The sequence below is a fragment of the Emydura macquarii genome, unplaced genomic scaffold (assembly GCF_026122565.2).
Source record: "Emydura macquarii macquarii isolate MOO-44397 ecotype Brisbane River unplaced genomic scaffold, CSIRO-AGI_Emac_v2 contig_2205, whole genome shotgun sequence".
Lineage (NCBI taxonomy): Eukaryota > Metazoa > Chordata > Testudines > Chelidae > Emydura > Emydura macquarii.
This window is the reverse complement of record NW_027132342.1, coordinates 20589713-20604813: the sequence shown is the minus strand read 5'-3', so window position 1 is coordinate 20604813 and position 15101 is coordinate 20589713. Positions and strand designations below refer to the sequence as shown.

Genomic DNA, 15101 nt, shown 5'->3' with positions numbered 1-15101 from the left:
CTGTGCCTAGGATCATGCTGGGCAGCGCAAGCCTCAGCCTCAGCCACCGCCGCGCTGCTGCTCTAAGGAAAGATAATCGCCCCGTTCCACCTTAAATCCCGGCCAGTGCCTGTACTTCACCACCACCACCACCAGAAGTAACCTTCCACGGCCACACGACAGGAGGCGGAGCCACACACTCATTTAAATAAAACTGCGGCTGATTTGCATGCCGCCAAGATGGCCGACGTTCGGATTGGCCGGCTGTGAAACAACCCCCACGGCCGCACCCGATCCCACAGAGAGGCGTGGCCAAGGATCAGGGGGCGGGGATGTAGGCCTCATTTGCATAACGGCCCGGCGCGTGCCGTGTTCGTATCTGGGGAAGGCAGCTGTGATCTGTAGCGGGTTTGAATCCGTGGCGGAAGCGGCGAGAGACGGGAGCGCGAGCGCAGTCTGCGGCGGGACTCACGGACACAGGTAGCGCACGAGCCGCGACGCTGCTCTTGTTTTCTCCCGACAGCGGCAGCACTTTATCGGGAACTCGTCCCTGCCCCGCGGTATCCGCGCAGCGCGCATGCGTCAGAGCTGCAGCGATGCCAACGGGTTAGCTGCATGGGAGCACGTGACCACGCTCCAGTGCATGCTCCTGCGCGCATGCGCACTGCCTTTTCCTGCCCAGAGGTTGCCGCAGGTGGGGTGTGGGGTGTAAGGGCGCCTTTTTCTTCCTCCCACGTGTGGAACTTCCCGCCAGGGGCCGCCGCGGGACGCAGGTAGGTGCTAGATGGGGAGGGGCGAAGCTGGGGCTCTGCACTGACCCCCTGAGGCCACCATCAGTCAGGGTACAATAGGCAGATGCCTCTGGCTCCTCCTGAGAGCTGGAAAGCTGCAGTCACAGACTTTTTACTCCTGCCTTGTGCATGGGACCACCTGAAGAAGAGTGTTCCTGTATCTTGTACCACCACAGGGTTTGGGAGGCGGGGGGAAGCAATGGGTCAAAATGGCTGTGGGGGTTGGGAGGTCCAGGGATGGGTCAAGATGTGCAAGGTCTCAAAGGCGAGTGTTTCCATGCTTATCGCTGAGTTGGTAATAATACTGCTATGGTGCTGCATGCATGTGTTGGTTGCAGTTATAAATGCCATAGATGTGGTCCTCAGTGTCTTACTTATCTGTAGAAGTGGCTAGGAGTTAAATGCCGTAATACCTCGATATGAGTTAACAGAGTATGGCTTTTGAAAAGATTTTCATAGCAGAAAGCAACTTACTAAAAATGAGGGCATTTCCACATTGAAATGGGAAAGTTGCCATAGCTATGCGTTATTTACATGTCACATCAGTATTCTACAGCAATAGTCTAGGAGAACTGAACAAAGAACAGAATCCCTGCCTCAAGTTGCAGGGAGGCCCATGTAGAACAAATGTGACAGAACAAACTGCTGGACAATAGAATTAAAATAACCATAGTCTTCATATGTAAAGCGCAGGGTTCCAAGTTTTAGAATTAATTTTAACTCATATTTTCAGAAATATGTTGAAATTTTGTACTGAGAGCGTTTAGTTGAGACATGGCAAGCATGTTAAAGGTTTTGCAGTTGTCTTCATTCTTTATTTCTCCTAGTTGGTATATTTCTTTCAAATTACTTTTTTAGTGCCTGTCCAGTTATTTTAGTAAAGATTGCCATTGGCTCTGGTATTGCATAATATTTCATCATTGCACTGCTCACGTGACTTTTTAACACTGAGTGACTTGTTTGATAACATTCTTCAGGTGTAAAGATGTAGATTAAAAATGGAGGAGGAGAACATAAGTATTGCACAGTACAATGGTGGGGGAGAGGCTGTCAAGCTTAAAATTGCTACCTTCCTGCAGCCCCAGACAAAAAACGCTTGCATGTCTAGACATTTTAATTAAGTCTGTCTATCATTGTCTGTAATCAGACAATGCATTACAAATCAATATATAAATGGTCAGTTTCCTCAATTAAATGTAAATATAACATTTTTTTGAACTGTGTACTTTCAACTGAATTAGTGTATGCAAGAATAGTGTATAGTACAACTTTCCTTTGTTGACAAGGTACTTTGAATTATTCCATAAATTCAAATACATCTTTGGTATCATATACAAGAATAAAATTTTTCATGGTTATTTTTAATAAAAATCAGGGACAGGTCATGGGCAATAAACAAAAATTCACAGAAGCCCTTGACCTGTCCCTGACTTTTACTAAAAATAACTGTGACAAAAAGGGTCTGATTGAAGGAGGACTGAAGCTTGAGCAGGGGAGACATTAGAGCCTGAGCCCCGTTGCAGAAAGGGGATGGGGTGCTCCACTGCCCACAGTGGCTGAGGGCTCCAGGTCCCCCCACCATCCCCAGAGACTGAGAGCTGTGGGGGGCCCACAGCTGACCATGGCGACATGGAGCTCCAGGGCACCTGCCGGCTGACGGCTCTTGTCCACCATCCTGGGACTGACTCATAAAAAGTCACGGAGGTCTCTGAAAGTCATGGAATCCATGATCTCCATGACATCTTATCCTTAATCATATATAAAATGTAACTATTACAATTAAAACTTTTACAGAAGTTAATATTGGATAGATATTTAGTTTCTGCTAGGGAAGGTTGGGGAATGTAGTTAATAATGCTTGCTTAAATCTCTATGGTCTCAGTAACATACAGTGCCAGCTAAATAAATAATTAAATATAGAATTGATCAGAATGTAAGAAACAAGCATTACTTTGTCTAATTAAAGACTTCTATTATGTGGTCCTGTGTGTATATAAATGAGCATCAGACTGAGGATCAGGAATTCTCTAGTTCTAAATTCAGCTCTGCTACTTACTGTGTGATCTTAGGTACGTAATGTAATTTCTGTCAGTTTCCCCATCTGTAAAATGGGGATGATAATGTTTACAAGGACTTTGTAAGGCTTGATTTGTTAACATTTGCACAGTGGTTTGTACAATTATTTAATTAAGTTTCACAATTTTTTATTTTTTTTTAAATCTTGCTGGTCATGGTAACATTTTTTTCACATATTTGAAAACCTTATGCCTTTTATACCTGCTGTAAATATCAAATCACATTTTTATATACTTAGAGATCAGGAAAAATGATATGAGATGTTACTCATTTGGAATTGCATCAAGTTTGTCATCTAGACACACATATTAATACTGTATACAGAAACCTCATTTTGTGTATTTAGGTACGGTCATTACAAATAACTGTCAGTTTTGTATTGTTTCATAAAGTTAGGAGAACTTGAAGCTCAGACCAAATTGCGCATATCTGTGTTTGGTGCAAAGAAGAATTACTGCTTTAATAGAAATTCAATTGCGCTACAGAGTGTAATAATTGTTGTTTGAAGGGTCTGGGCCAGAGATCCTGAAGAAATTCCTATTGTGATATTTTGAACATATTGTCATATGTTGCCATTCACACTAATTTAACATGCATCTCTTGAATTCTATACATTGGAACTTGACTTACATGAATTGCACATATTTTTTTACTGTTTCAGCAGAAATGACAGTACTTCATATTTACTGGGAGATAATTATGTATACCTTAGGACAGTGATTTTCAATCTTTTTTCATTTGTGACCCCAAAAATGTTTGAATGGCGGTGCAGACCCACTTGGAAATCCTACACATAGTCTGTGGACCAGAGGTTGACAACCGCCATTCTATGGTAACAACAACCTTTCCCGAGCCCCTTAAACATAGTCTGCGGATCCCCAGATTGAAAACCACTGCCCAAGGGGAAAAAAAAACCTTATCAGATGTTTTGCTGTTGTGGACCTCTTAATTTCTCATATTTGAACCATCTAAATAGTTTTCATTGAAATATTAGTCCTATAGAGTTGCACACATCCAATCATTTGTGGCTGCCATGTTTAACCTTTAGTATTTGCCACTTCCTTCTACTTCTGATAATATTAAGTTGTGTCCATTTCGCATACTTGGAAGTTAAACATCAACTGCAGTGCATTAATTTCCCTGTTGGAGAGCCTCTTTTATAATATTTCCACCACCAAAAAACCTGGAAGTACTCACTCACTCTGAAATGTCAGTTTCCCACTTGGTATGGGATTATGCTACTAACGAAGTGTTCAGGTTGGCTGTTTCCATTTTTAGGATTGAAAATTGTTGAAGAAACTTTCAAAAAAAAAAAAAAAAAAAAGGGAGGGGGGGTCGGAGAAAGTTGGCAGAAGAAAAATTATTTCTTAGTTCACCAAAACTGCTGTAATGTAAACATGTAAAACAACAAATTTTGAAAATGTTTTATTCACTATATTCACTAATAATTGTATTTGGGAAAAGGATTTAAAAAAACTGAATAGAGTCTTTTCAGTGTGGTGTATTTTCTTAATAATGTTTTTCACTCTATTATAAAGTGTAGGCTAATTTTTTTTTTTTTTTTTTTTTTTTTTTTTAAAGAGGAGCAGTTGGTATACAAGATACTAAGTCAGGTTTGGTTTTGTTTTTTAAAGTATACTTAACCATTTCCCAAGGCCAGTTTTTCTATTTGAAAAGTTAGTAATTAAGTTTACTATCTATGCTTACTAGTTAATATGAACGGCTATGCCAAAAGTCTTAAGGATATTTTTACACTGCCAAAGTTAATACGGAATATACGTACAAAAAAGTACCATGCTAATAAGTCACTATTACTGAAAATAGTTTGTGGTTTTAATAAGTTTTCTCAGTTTATCACCAACTTAATAATTCTGTTCCATCCTCCAGTTTGTGTTTATTAAATCATCTTGTTGCTGTTGAAGTTACTATGGTATCACAAATTCAACATTACAACTTTCCTAAAAGATCTAGGAAGAGAAAATGAGCTGTGAGATGGGAAAAACCTGGTTTTTCCATTTAAAAAAAAAATTGGTAAAAGTGGTCAGGGGAAAATATTTTTAAAAGGTAATATATGGTTGGATCTAACATTTTGAAAGATTTTGCTGGTAATAAAGCTTTTAGGTGCTCATTTAAACAGCTGCCACCTTCTATGCCAGAAATAGTTATAGTGCATTAATGAGGAAAGTTTTTACATTAGTCTTTTTGATTTGTAGTCTATAGAAGATGAATGTGTTTATAAATATCCAAATATATGTAGTAATGACTCTCCTAATAGGCCTCTGCCAGCTTGAAGAGGGATGCTGTGTGACAATGGATTTTTCTATGCTCCTTTGAACTTGGCATCCTCTTGTGAGGCTGCCTACCATCTTTTTTCAATTTAGACAGCAATTGATAGTACATAAGGTATTTAGCACAAGTGAAAGTATTATTTATGTATATTGCAGTAACATCTAAGAGCTTCATAAGAGCGGTAATACTGGATCAGACCAATGCTCCATCTAGCCAAGTAGCCTGTCTTCCGATAGTGGCCAATGCCAGGTGCTTCAGAGGGAATGAAAAGAACAGGCAACTATCAAGTGATCCATCCCCTGTTGTCCACTCTCAGTTTCTGGCAAACAGCGGCTAAGGACACTCAGAGCATGGTGTTGCATCTCTACCCATCCCTGAATAGTCAGTGATGAACCTATCCCCCATGAACTTATCTAGTTCTTTTTTTAAACCCTGTTACGGTTTTGGCCTCCACAGCATCCCCTGGCAAAGAGTTCCAAAGATTGACTGTTCGTTGTGTGAAGAATTATTTCCTTTTGTTTATTTTAAACCCGCTGCCTATTAATTTCATTGGATGACCTCTAGTTCTTGTGTTATGTGAAAAAATAAATAACATTTCCTTTTCACTTTCTCCATACCATTCATGATTTTATAGACTTCTATCAAATCTCCCCTTAGTCATCTCTTTTCGAAGCTGAAAAGTCCCAGTCTTTTAAATCTCTCCTCATACTGAAGCTGTTCCATACCCCTAGGTATGTTGCCCTTCCCTATACCTTTTCCAATTCCAATATATCTTTTTTGAGATTGGGGGGAGGGGCAGAAATCAGATCTGCACGCAGTATTCAAGGTGTGGGCGTACCATAGATTTATATAGAAGCATTATGATATTTTATGTCTTGTCTATCCCTTTCCTAATGGTTCCTAACATTCTGTTAGCTTTTTTGACTGCTGCTGCACATTGAGTGGATGTTTTCAAAGAACTATCCACAATAACTCCAAGATCTTTCTTGAATGGTAACAGCTAATTTAGACTCCATCATTTTGTACGTATAGTTGGGATTGTGTTTTCCAATGTGCATTACTTTGCATTTATCAACCCTGAATTTCATCTGCCATTTTTTTGCATCAGTCTTGGACATAGTGCTAGGCACTGTACAAACATGCAAAGAAAAGGCTGTCCCTGCTCTAGAGAGTTTACAATGTGAGTATAAGAAATGGTGTCCACTCTGTAGCATGAGCATATCTTCCACAGCTGTGGTCCAAAATATTTCTGCTTGTGACAGCCACCTTGCCTGGGAGCATATTTAGTCCCCTTGTAGCTCATTGTTTTCCTTTGGCAGTCCATTAAAGAGAGATGTGGGGGATAGCTAAGTGCCTGAAGTTTGCATGTTTAACTAACAAATAAATAGTCTTCGTTGAGCAACTAATAGCGTGTTTTAGCCTTTAAATAAATGTTCAGAAGATTTGAATTGGGTGACACTTCATGACTGAAATTTTTGCTAGTTCAACTTTCCTGTGATTATTGAGGCATGGTGGTTCACCCACATGGAGACCATTGCAAAATGTGGGCCTTGGTTCTTTTTTAATTTACAAAGAGCCAATGTCATGTGTCTACTTGATAAATTTTGTATTGTGCTATGATTTCAATATACAGGTAAATATATTGAACTTCTCTGCAAGCCTTAATGTGACCCTGTTTGAATGTCTGCAAATGTCTAATTTTTTTCTGACCATCGAAGCAGGGAAATTTAAAAGTTTAGCCTTAAATAAAATCTTTTACTTTCTGGAAGCACTAGAATGTTCAGTTTTACATTCTCTAGAACTGGTTCAACTTCAGTCCTCATAAACTGATCATGAAATGATGCACTGATATGAAGATGGGTTGTGGAGAACGCATGAACCCTTGATTTTTAAATGACAAACGTTGAACTGGACCAAGAAGCACGATAGAGACAATTTACTAGCTTTCCAGAGTTAAGGTGTGACTGTAATATTATTGAGAGGGCCTCAATATCCTAACACCAGTATGGCTTATACTTCAAAATGTAAGCTCATGAACATCTTTAATGTGTTGCAAAGTCCCCTCCTCACCAAAAAAATTAATAATGCATATATAGTCCTTCAAATAATTACTATATATCATCAGAAATTCAGCTTAATATATTGCCGCCTCCTGCAGAAACATGGATCTGTCCCTAAACTTCTGGAAAGGTTTGTACTTGTTTTACACTCTGTTCTTCGATGTCCGTGTTTTGTTTTCTATCTCCAAAAAACAACAACAACAACTAGGTTTGGCTTTTAGTCTTTTATCTTGGCTCTTTTTTGTGTGTAGTATGGTTGTAGCATCCTAAACAGAAATGAAGAGGGACTTCTCATGCAATTCAGCATTGCACTATATTAGTCTCCAAAACTTTTGATATGAGATCTCAGTTGATGACACATTTTTACTTTATTTGTTTAATAAAACTCTACCTTATCAGATCTTTTTGTGGATAGTATGATGTATATGAACAAGCATATTAATTTTTATAAGGTTCAAAAAGTATCACAAGATAATCAAACTGTGGTAATGAGCAGGATGCTCATTAGAAAAAAATTAATGTAAGCATTGTGTTTTCTAATATCCAAAGTATTAGCTTCTTGCAATTGAAAGATCAAGTGCAAAACCAGTGTGGGACAAATACAATGTCTTATTTGAAAATTGTGCTACTATACTAGAGAATAAACTTTAAAAATATACTTTATTCTAGTGCACACACTCTTGTTTTGTCACTTGTTTAGTACCACTGAGATGCTAATTTTTTTTAAGAAGGTTGTTTTAAAATTGTAACTATGTATATGAAAGCCACTGCCTCCATTTTTAAAAATACTAAGTACTTTAATCTTCTGTCTGGACCACATGTATTTGTTAGTATTAAAAACCAACATTAGGTGTTAAATGTGGAATTGTGGCAAAAATCCAGAAACTATTGTTTCCTTGGTGCATATTAGTGTAATTCTCCTTTACACTAACTTATGTTTAATGAGAGAGGTTTTTAAAAAACATACCAGTGTCCTGTCCAGCTTTGAGATGTTTTATTTTGAGCCATACATTCTGTAAATGAATAGAAATGTGCCAGTGAGTTACATCGACTGTTGTGTCTTCCAGGAACAAATCTATCAAATCATATGAAAGTTTAGTAAATTAGTTGGCTTTTATATGAGTACATTCCTTTTAAATGTGTTTTTTGTACTCCAGGCCTTTGATTTACTTTAAATTCCTTTATCTTTTGTTAACATTAAGAACACAACATAGCTAACCTGCTGTGAATAGACTGGAATTTGAAAAAGCAGAAACCATTTTTCCTTTTCAGATTCATTTTCAGAAAATGATTTTAATAGATTGAAGCACAGATTTTACAGCTGCAGTTATTCTAGACTGTTTCAATTAATCGTTCAAGTAGACTGTATAATGCAAAGCTCAGTTATTTTGTCAGTAGGGTGGCCATTTTGTACTGTTCTCTTCCATTACACAACACTGAGGAGCCATTTATGCTACAGAAATCTAGAATTTTTATAAAATGTATATACTTATACAAACATGTACATTCAAATTGAGACCATAGGCAGGAAAGTTGGTTAAAGCTGAAATTTTATCTTTAGCTATTTTAATTAAGTATTGCATCACAGTTTAATAATAATACTACTTTGCTATGTGCTTCACAGATATTAACAGATTAAGCATCGCAACATGTATGCAGTCTCACAATATCAAAAAACATAAACTAGCTTCCTTGTTCCCAGTTGGAAATGTGTGATCTGCAGTGCTTAGGTGCAACAGGGTGATATAATGAGAAGTAAACACTGATCAAACTCTGATTTTCCTGATTTTTTGTGAGGTTAAAGAGCCATTTTCATCTTGAATTGTTTTGCATTAGTTTTCCCATGTGTTTTCTGCCTGTAAATTCTTATTTTATGATATGAGAATTCAGGCATTTTATTTTTACATAGATTTAATTGATTGGATGGTTTGTGTAGATCTATGTTAAAAAATTATTCTTTTTATTTGGTAGACTGGGTCTACTGGAATGCCTAAGTCTAATTATCCATATATGTAGTAGAGTCAAAAATCTTTGAGAGATTCACATTTTTAAAAGAAGGCAAATGTGCAAGAGCTAATTTTGAAACTAAATAACTGGGTATCTTTTTTTTAAATTTGTGTCCGTGTTCATACTATGAATTGATGTCCTACTCAGTGGGGAGGGTAAGAGGATGGGGAGAATCAGAGGAATGTGTGTGCAGGATAATGTGGGGGACAGGAAAGAAAAACTAAGATCTGCGCTTTGGTTGCTTTGTACTGCTTTCGTGATGCAAAACAACTGTAAACTCTATTTAACTGTTCAGTATTCTCCGGCTACATTTTGCTGCTCCAGAGTTGTATAAATCCGTCAGAGCATAGCAGAGAATTTGTCCATAAAAGTTAATATTTTTAAAATGTTGTAAGACTTACACTACTCTTTAAACCATCACGTGGGAGCATTCACTGTGGTTTCATGTTTACTATTCATGGAGTTTGGGGGGAGAAAAATCCATCTTTAAAAATCAGTTTAATCTCATCTGTGACCACAAATGCTAAAATACTGTAATAATCATATGGCTATTGCCTGGGTCACTACTGGGCAGAGTTAAGAACATAAGAACGGCCATATTAGGTCAGACCAATGGTCCATCTAGCCCAGTATCCTGTCCTCTGGCAGTGACTAATACCAGGTGCTTCAGAGGGAAATGAATAGAACAGGTAATCATCAAGTGATCCATCCCGTCACTGAAAGCCAAACAGAGGCACAACTAGGGAGCACTATAGAGAGCAGGCACCACAGGAAGTACCGCCCAAGAGACCCAGAGTGACAGTATTCTATTGCCCTCTGGTTGGCCAAGCACTTTATTTAACTTCAGGGGTTACCCCAGGAAGTTGTCTGGGCAACCACATAAACTCTGGCCTGCTGCAGTGCCAGACTTTGCTTGATCTCATGATCTGCAGTCTCCAACTCCAGCCTGACTCTGACCCCGACTTCTGCCTCTCAATCCTAGCTTGGTACTGCCTCTGATGTCATTTTCCACCCTAGCCTGACTTTTGCTTATGGAACCTGACTTGAGATTCTTCCAACTCCTGCCTGGTGACTACTGTCCCTGGTGAGCAGACCTCAGCCCAGCTGTGACTGCTAGGCCAGACCACCTATGCCCTGGTCCCTTACAGTGTGTTAGCTGAGTTAACATGCTTTGAAATATTACTCATTTTCCTATTGACATGGCTTGTGTCTGTTTAGTCGGATCTGTTGACTTTCCTGACTTGCTGAATTCTGGTCTAATCATGTACATAACCTTAACATGAATAGACAATTTGACTTTAGTGTGACTAGACATGATGAATGTTATGCATGTTTTTTGCTGAATCAGAACCTTTGTATATTTATACAACATTTTAATGTATTAGATGTATTAGGTCTGCCATGCTGAAAGAGAGATGGATTATATTTCTTCTTTTGCATTAGCAGAATTATTTCCTAAATTGTAGTTACAGAGCCAAACAGTTACACCTGTTGAATCCATTAAGTTTTCACAGATTGCATTGACTGGGCATAATTTAAAAACCTTGGTATTGTATAGGTGGAATGTCATAATTTGGAACCTTTAATGCTGGTGACAGAGAGAGAAGGAAGAAACCTAGCTTGACACTCAGATCCCAAGTAGAATTTGTGAGGTTGATGTTTAGAAAAGATATACAATTTACTAAAAAACAAACAAAAAAAATTGATGATCTTGAAATCTTTGAGAACACAATAGGCATGGAACCCTATTTCTAGTGGTTTTTTCAAAGCAGAAGTGCATGCTTAAAGTGAGAGTGTGTATGTATGTGTGATCAGAATAAAATAAAAGCTAATGTTGTGGTCTGAAATTTCTGCCACTGCTCTAAGTGCCTGTAAACAGAAGGTTCATAACAAATATTGACATTTGGCTAGACTGGATGAATAGCCAATCATTCAAAATGTTGGTTGATTTCTGTTTACAAACTATTGTGATGTTAGTTTGAATTGCAGGTGACTGTTAGTTGGGAGAAGATATGAGGCTTACATGGAATTAATTCTGTCTCTCTTGTTTGAACAAGTTTGTTTTAGGCACAGAACTACAAGCATATCTGTAGTTCTCCTCTGATCCGGTACAATCTAATCAAAGCTGCTAAGTGAGCTAGGTTGACTCACTTATTTATATATGTATGGGTATTTTTTTATTGCATTGCAGGCCATGTCAATGTGCATTTTTCTTTTTCTTTTGTTTCAACCATATAGCCTAGTTCAACATTCTGGGTCAGTACCAAGTACTAATTTTGGTGCGAATGAGCACAACGGATGACTGTTGCTGGAATGATTAACTAATTCTGAAATCACCAACTACCAAGGGCAACAGAAACATCCAGAACGAGTCTACATGGTATAATTTTAGAAAGGTTTGGAAAAGATATGATAATGAGCTTCCAAAAAGCAGCACGCATCATTTGTGGTGGATGGTAGATAAAATGTTTGGTTTTTCTTTTCTTCAAGATGAAACCCCTGTTGTTAATCCCATAATGAAACCTGATAATAATGGCCATACTATATGTATGGTGGTTGTTGCAAGTGTCTACATAATGGAGTGAAGTTATTAGGGAGGAACTCTCCTAGAAACTGAGATTTTACTGGCTGGTAGGCCAAGTGATTGTGTTTTGTAAGTGGACTTTAACATGGTACAGGTTCTCCTTTAATTCTAGTTGCATTCAAATACTGTATAAATATTCCCTTTTTTAAAGGGTATTACTCTGTAGTTTGTCACTTTCAAAAACTGCTTTATGTGGAGGGGAAACTATGGCGAATCCTTCCACCTGGAAAGGTGTTTTTATCATCAGAAAAAAATTGCTGCTTTTACATATTAGTTTGGAACTTAAATTCTTGCAAAGATTTTTTTGCTGCCTGGTGTGTGGAGTTTAGTGCTCTTGAAAAGTGCTCTTCTGGTTAACTTTTTGGTTTACAGAGTAAACTTCCAGTTTCAAATGTGGTAACTGTTGTACTGTGTAGCTAGTTTTCCCAAATACTTCTGTAATGTTGTGGTGATGATAATACCGTATAAAAGCTATAATGGCCTTGAGCAGATTTCCATTTTTTTAGGACTGAAACGAGGCTCCTTTTGAAGCGTATTCCCTAATTTCTCTCAGCTCTGTGCATGATTTGGCTCTATTTCCATAGCTGTTAATATGTGGCATGGACTTAGAGCTGCCTGGAATCAGGAAGGGATTTGGATATGCAATATATATATCCTGAGCCACAGACTGGTTCACAGACGTAACAAGACTGTCTTCATGCCTCACATTTCTTCTTTAGATCAGTTGTGCTCTGAGAAGCTGCAGTATTCTTGCAGCATGTGCATTAACCATTTTCCCCCCTGTGCCTGTACTATTCCTTGCCATGTGGTAAAGAGGGAGGTGCTTTGCTACATAAACGTTTTATCCACTGCTGAGTTGTCACTGTGTGGCTGATCTTGAGTGCACATTGCAGCCATTTTAAACACATTTTCAGTTCAGCTGAGACAGTGCAGTCTCAAAATGGCTGACGAAGTGTTCTTTGCAGCAGTTTAGCCTGACTGTATGCAAATAAGCAAGTCTGCTGGAGTCACATGCTTCAGATTTAGAGGTAAGAAACAGTTCTGCTTTACTGAGAAACAATTTCAAGGTATATTTACAACTTTGATGTTTGGGAGGGAACTAATTCTGAGTTGTGTAGGTGTATTTTTTTTCTCCACGCTTCCTTTTTTTGAACAGGATATCTGTGCACACTTCAAGAGTTAGGTTAAATACAAATATTTCACAAGCATTTTGTGGGTGGGACTGGTAAGGTCAAAGGTCATATCACTACAAATGTATAAAAATCATTGTTTACCAACATCCTGAGTTGTCCCATTTCGGCTTACTTTGTTGCCAGGCCAAATCTCCCCGCACTTACTTGGCCTTCCCTGGTGAGCTTGCTACATAATTGCATTTAAAAACAAAAATAACCCCTTGGAAATTTTGTATTGCAGATGTGAAATGAGGATATTAAATCAGCAGTGCATTCAGTAACCATATTATTTCCAATGTATGTTTTTTTCTTTCCTGAAACACTAAAAACATTCAAAATTTAAAACTTCTGCATAATACGCGGACAGTAGCATTTATTTAAATAGTGAATATTTGTTTTGGTAGTAACTATTTGCAATTCCAGAACAATAACCTACAATATGAAGCTTGCAGAACCACAAGAACAACACTGAAAATGAAAGTTAAAGATATACATTCCTCTTTTATTTAGTATATTTTCATTCAAATCTGAATTTAAAAGGATTAATAGTTTTACGTGGCCTACCATGCTCATGTCTGTTTGACTAGCTATAGACTATTTAATGAATCGCAGTGCCCTGAGGCATGGAGGTAAGGATAACTGGCTATACATGTGCACAAGTAGAGCTCTACTTTTTCTGTTTGTTTTAAAAAAGGCATTTTTCCACTACACAGGCATCATCTTTCTCGTCTTAGTTTTTCTAGCACTGGCAAGTACTGACCCTAGCTATCTTAAATTCACCATGAATTCATTTAAAAATAATAAAATCATTTCATAATAGGAATAGGATTTTGACATCCTCAAGCAGCAGATCAGGAATACCCCCACCTCCTCATGGACAACTGATCAGGACAGACAGCATACAATTTTCTAATGTGAAGATACTACATTAACTTTTTTTTGAGTGAAGTCTTTTTTTTAAACATAGAAAAATCCTGGGAAGGGACTTTGTCTATTAATTTAATTTTGTCAGCACATATCCTATAACTAATAAAGGAAATATGCCCCATGTGGTTTTAAAAAAATCTATATATGCTTGCTTATTTACACTGTTTTCTAATGGTTCTTTTGGGGTTAATGAGAATACACTGCTCTGAGGAGATAGGTTAAGAATAATGCACAGCACAGAGGGTGGGTCTCCTAAGAACTATGTGTGCATCTTTATTATGTCTTTATGATAAAGCTAGATAAAAGTTTTAATAAAATATATGAGAATTTGAATAGCCATATCATTACTTGCTTTTGTTGAATAAATCTTTCAATAATTAAATGCATGCATTGATCATAGTCGACTGACGGGGGTCTTTCAGAGAAATAAAGGTCTGTTATCTGGGGAGACTTTCTTGAATATACACAGTGGAACTGAAGCAGTTAATATTCCTAGTACTGTATTATTAGTTTATTTATTAATACTACTTTAGTTTTGTTCATTGGCCTTGACTGTTTCACTTGTCAGCATCAGTTGATTTTAGTGGTATCTATTGGCTGACTAGGCAGAATACTTAAGGTATTAAAAGCTTTGGGGATCTTTCCAGAATTCTTAGACTCATAAATGTCTGAATTTTTCCATCACTCCATTTATCTTCACATAAATATATATATTTTTTATATTCACCAAATTTAGTATTTGGTTATCTTCCCTCTTGCTATAAGGCAGTGGGATTACTTCTTTCCCATCCCCCACACAGGTGCATTTCTGGTTTTCTACAGAATAAGCAGATCACAGTCATTCTGATCCCAGCAGAATCTTCTAAACAAGTCTCCTGAGGTTTCTGTGTTTTTAAAGCAGTGTGATTGCATTACTGATTAATCCAGATGCTAATGCCCCATATTGCCCAAATGAAAGGAAGAAAACTTCATCATAATTCTTGGCATATCTTTAATTTGACGTAATACCCTGTTTTGCAATAATTGGGGGAGTTGAGATTTTGTACCCAAAACCATCCCTAGCAGCTGCCAGCTAGTGGAGACAGGAAGGGGGAGGAGGTCAGAAGGTTTTACGTAAAGTTCTCAGATAATTGTAATTTAATTATCAAGTCTGCTGTACCTGTTCTATTTCTTCTTGATGTTAACCCTTGCTATGCTATGTTCCATTGTGAATGCA

At 37.8% G+C, this 15101-nt stretch overlaps 1 protein-coding gene across 4 annotated transcripts in view; it reads left to right on the top strand.

The window, feature by feature from the left end:
- Positions 1 to 346: 346 nt before the first annotated feature.
- Positions 347 to 15101, top strand: part of ATF7IP (activating transcription factor 7 interacting protein) — a 181281-nt gene continuing 166526 nt past the window's right edge. For 3 of the 4 annotated variants that reach the window (XM_067559658.1, XM_067559659.1, XM_067559655.1), the window contains exon 1: positions 347 to 459. The gene's annotated coding sequence lies outside the window, so the exon portion shown is untranslated. Of the gene's footprint in view, positions 460 to 672; positions 753 to 15101 lie in introns of those variants that run through there. The other variant, XM_067559656.1, reaches the window with a different exon arrangement.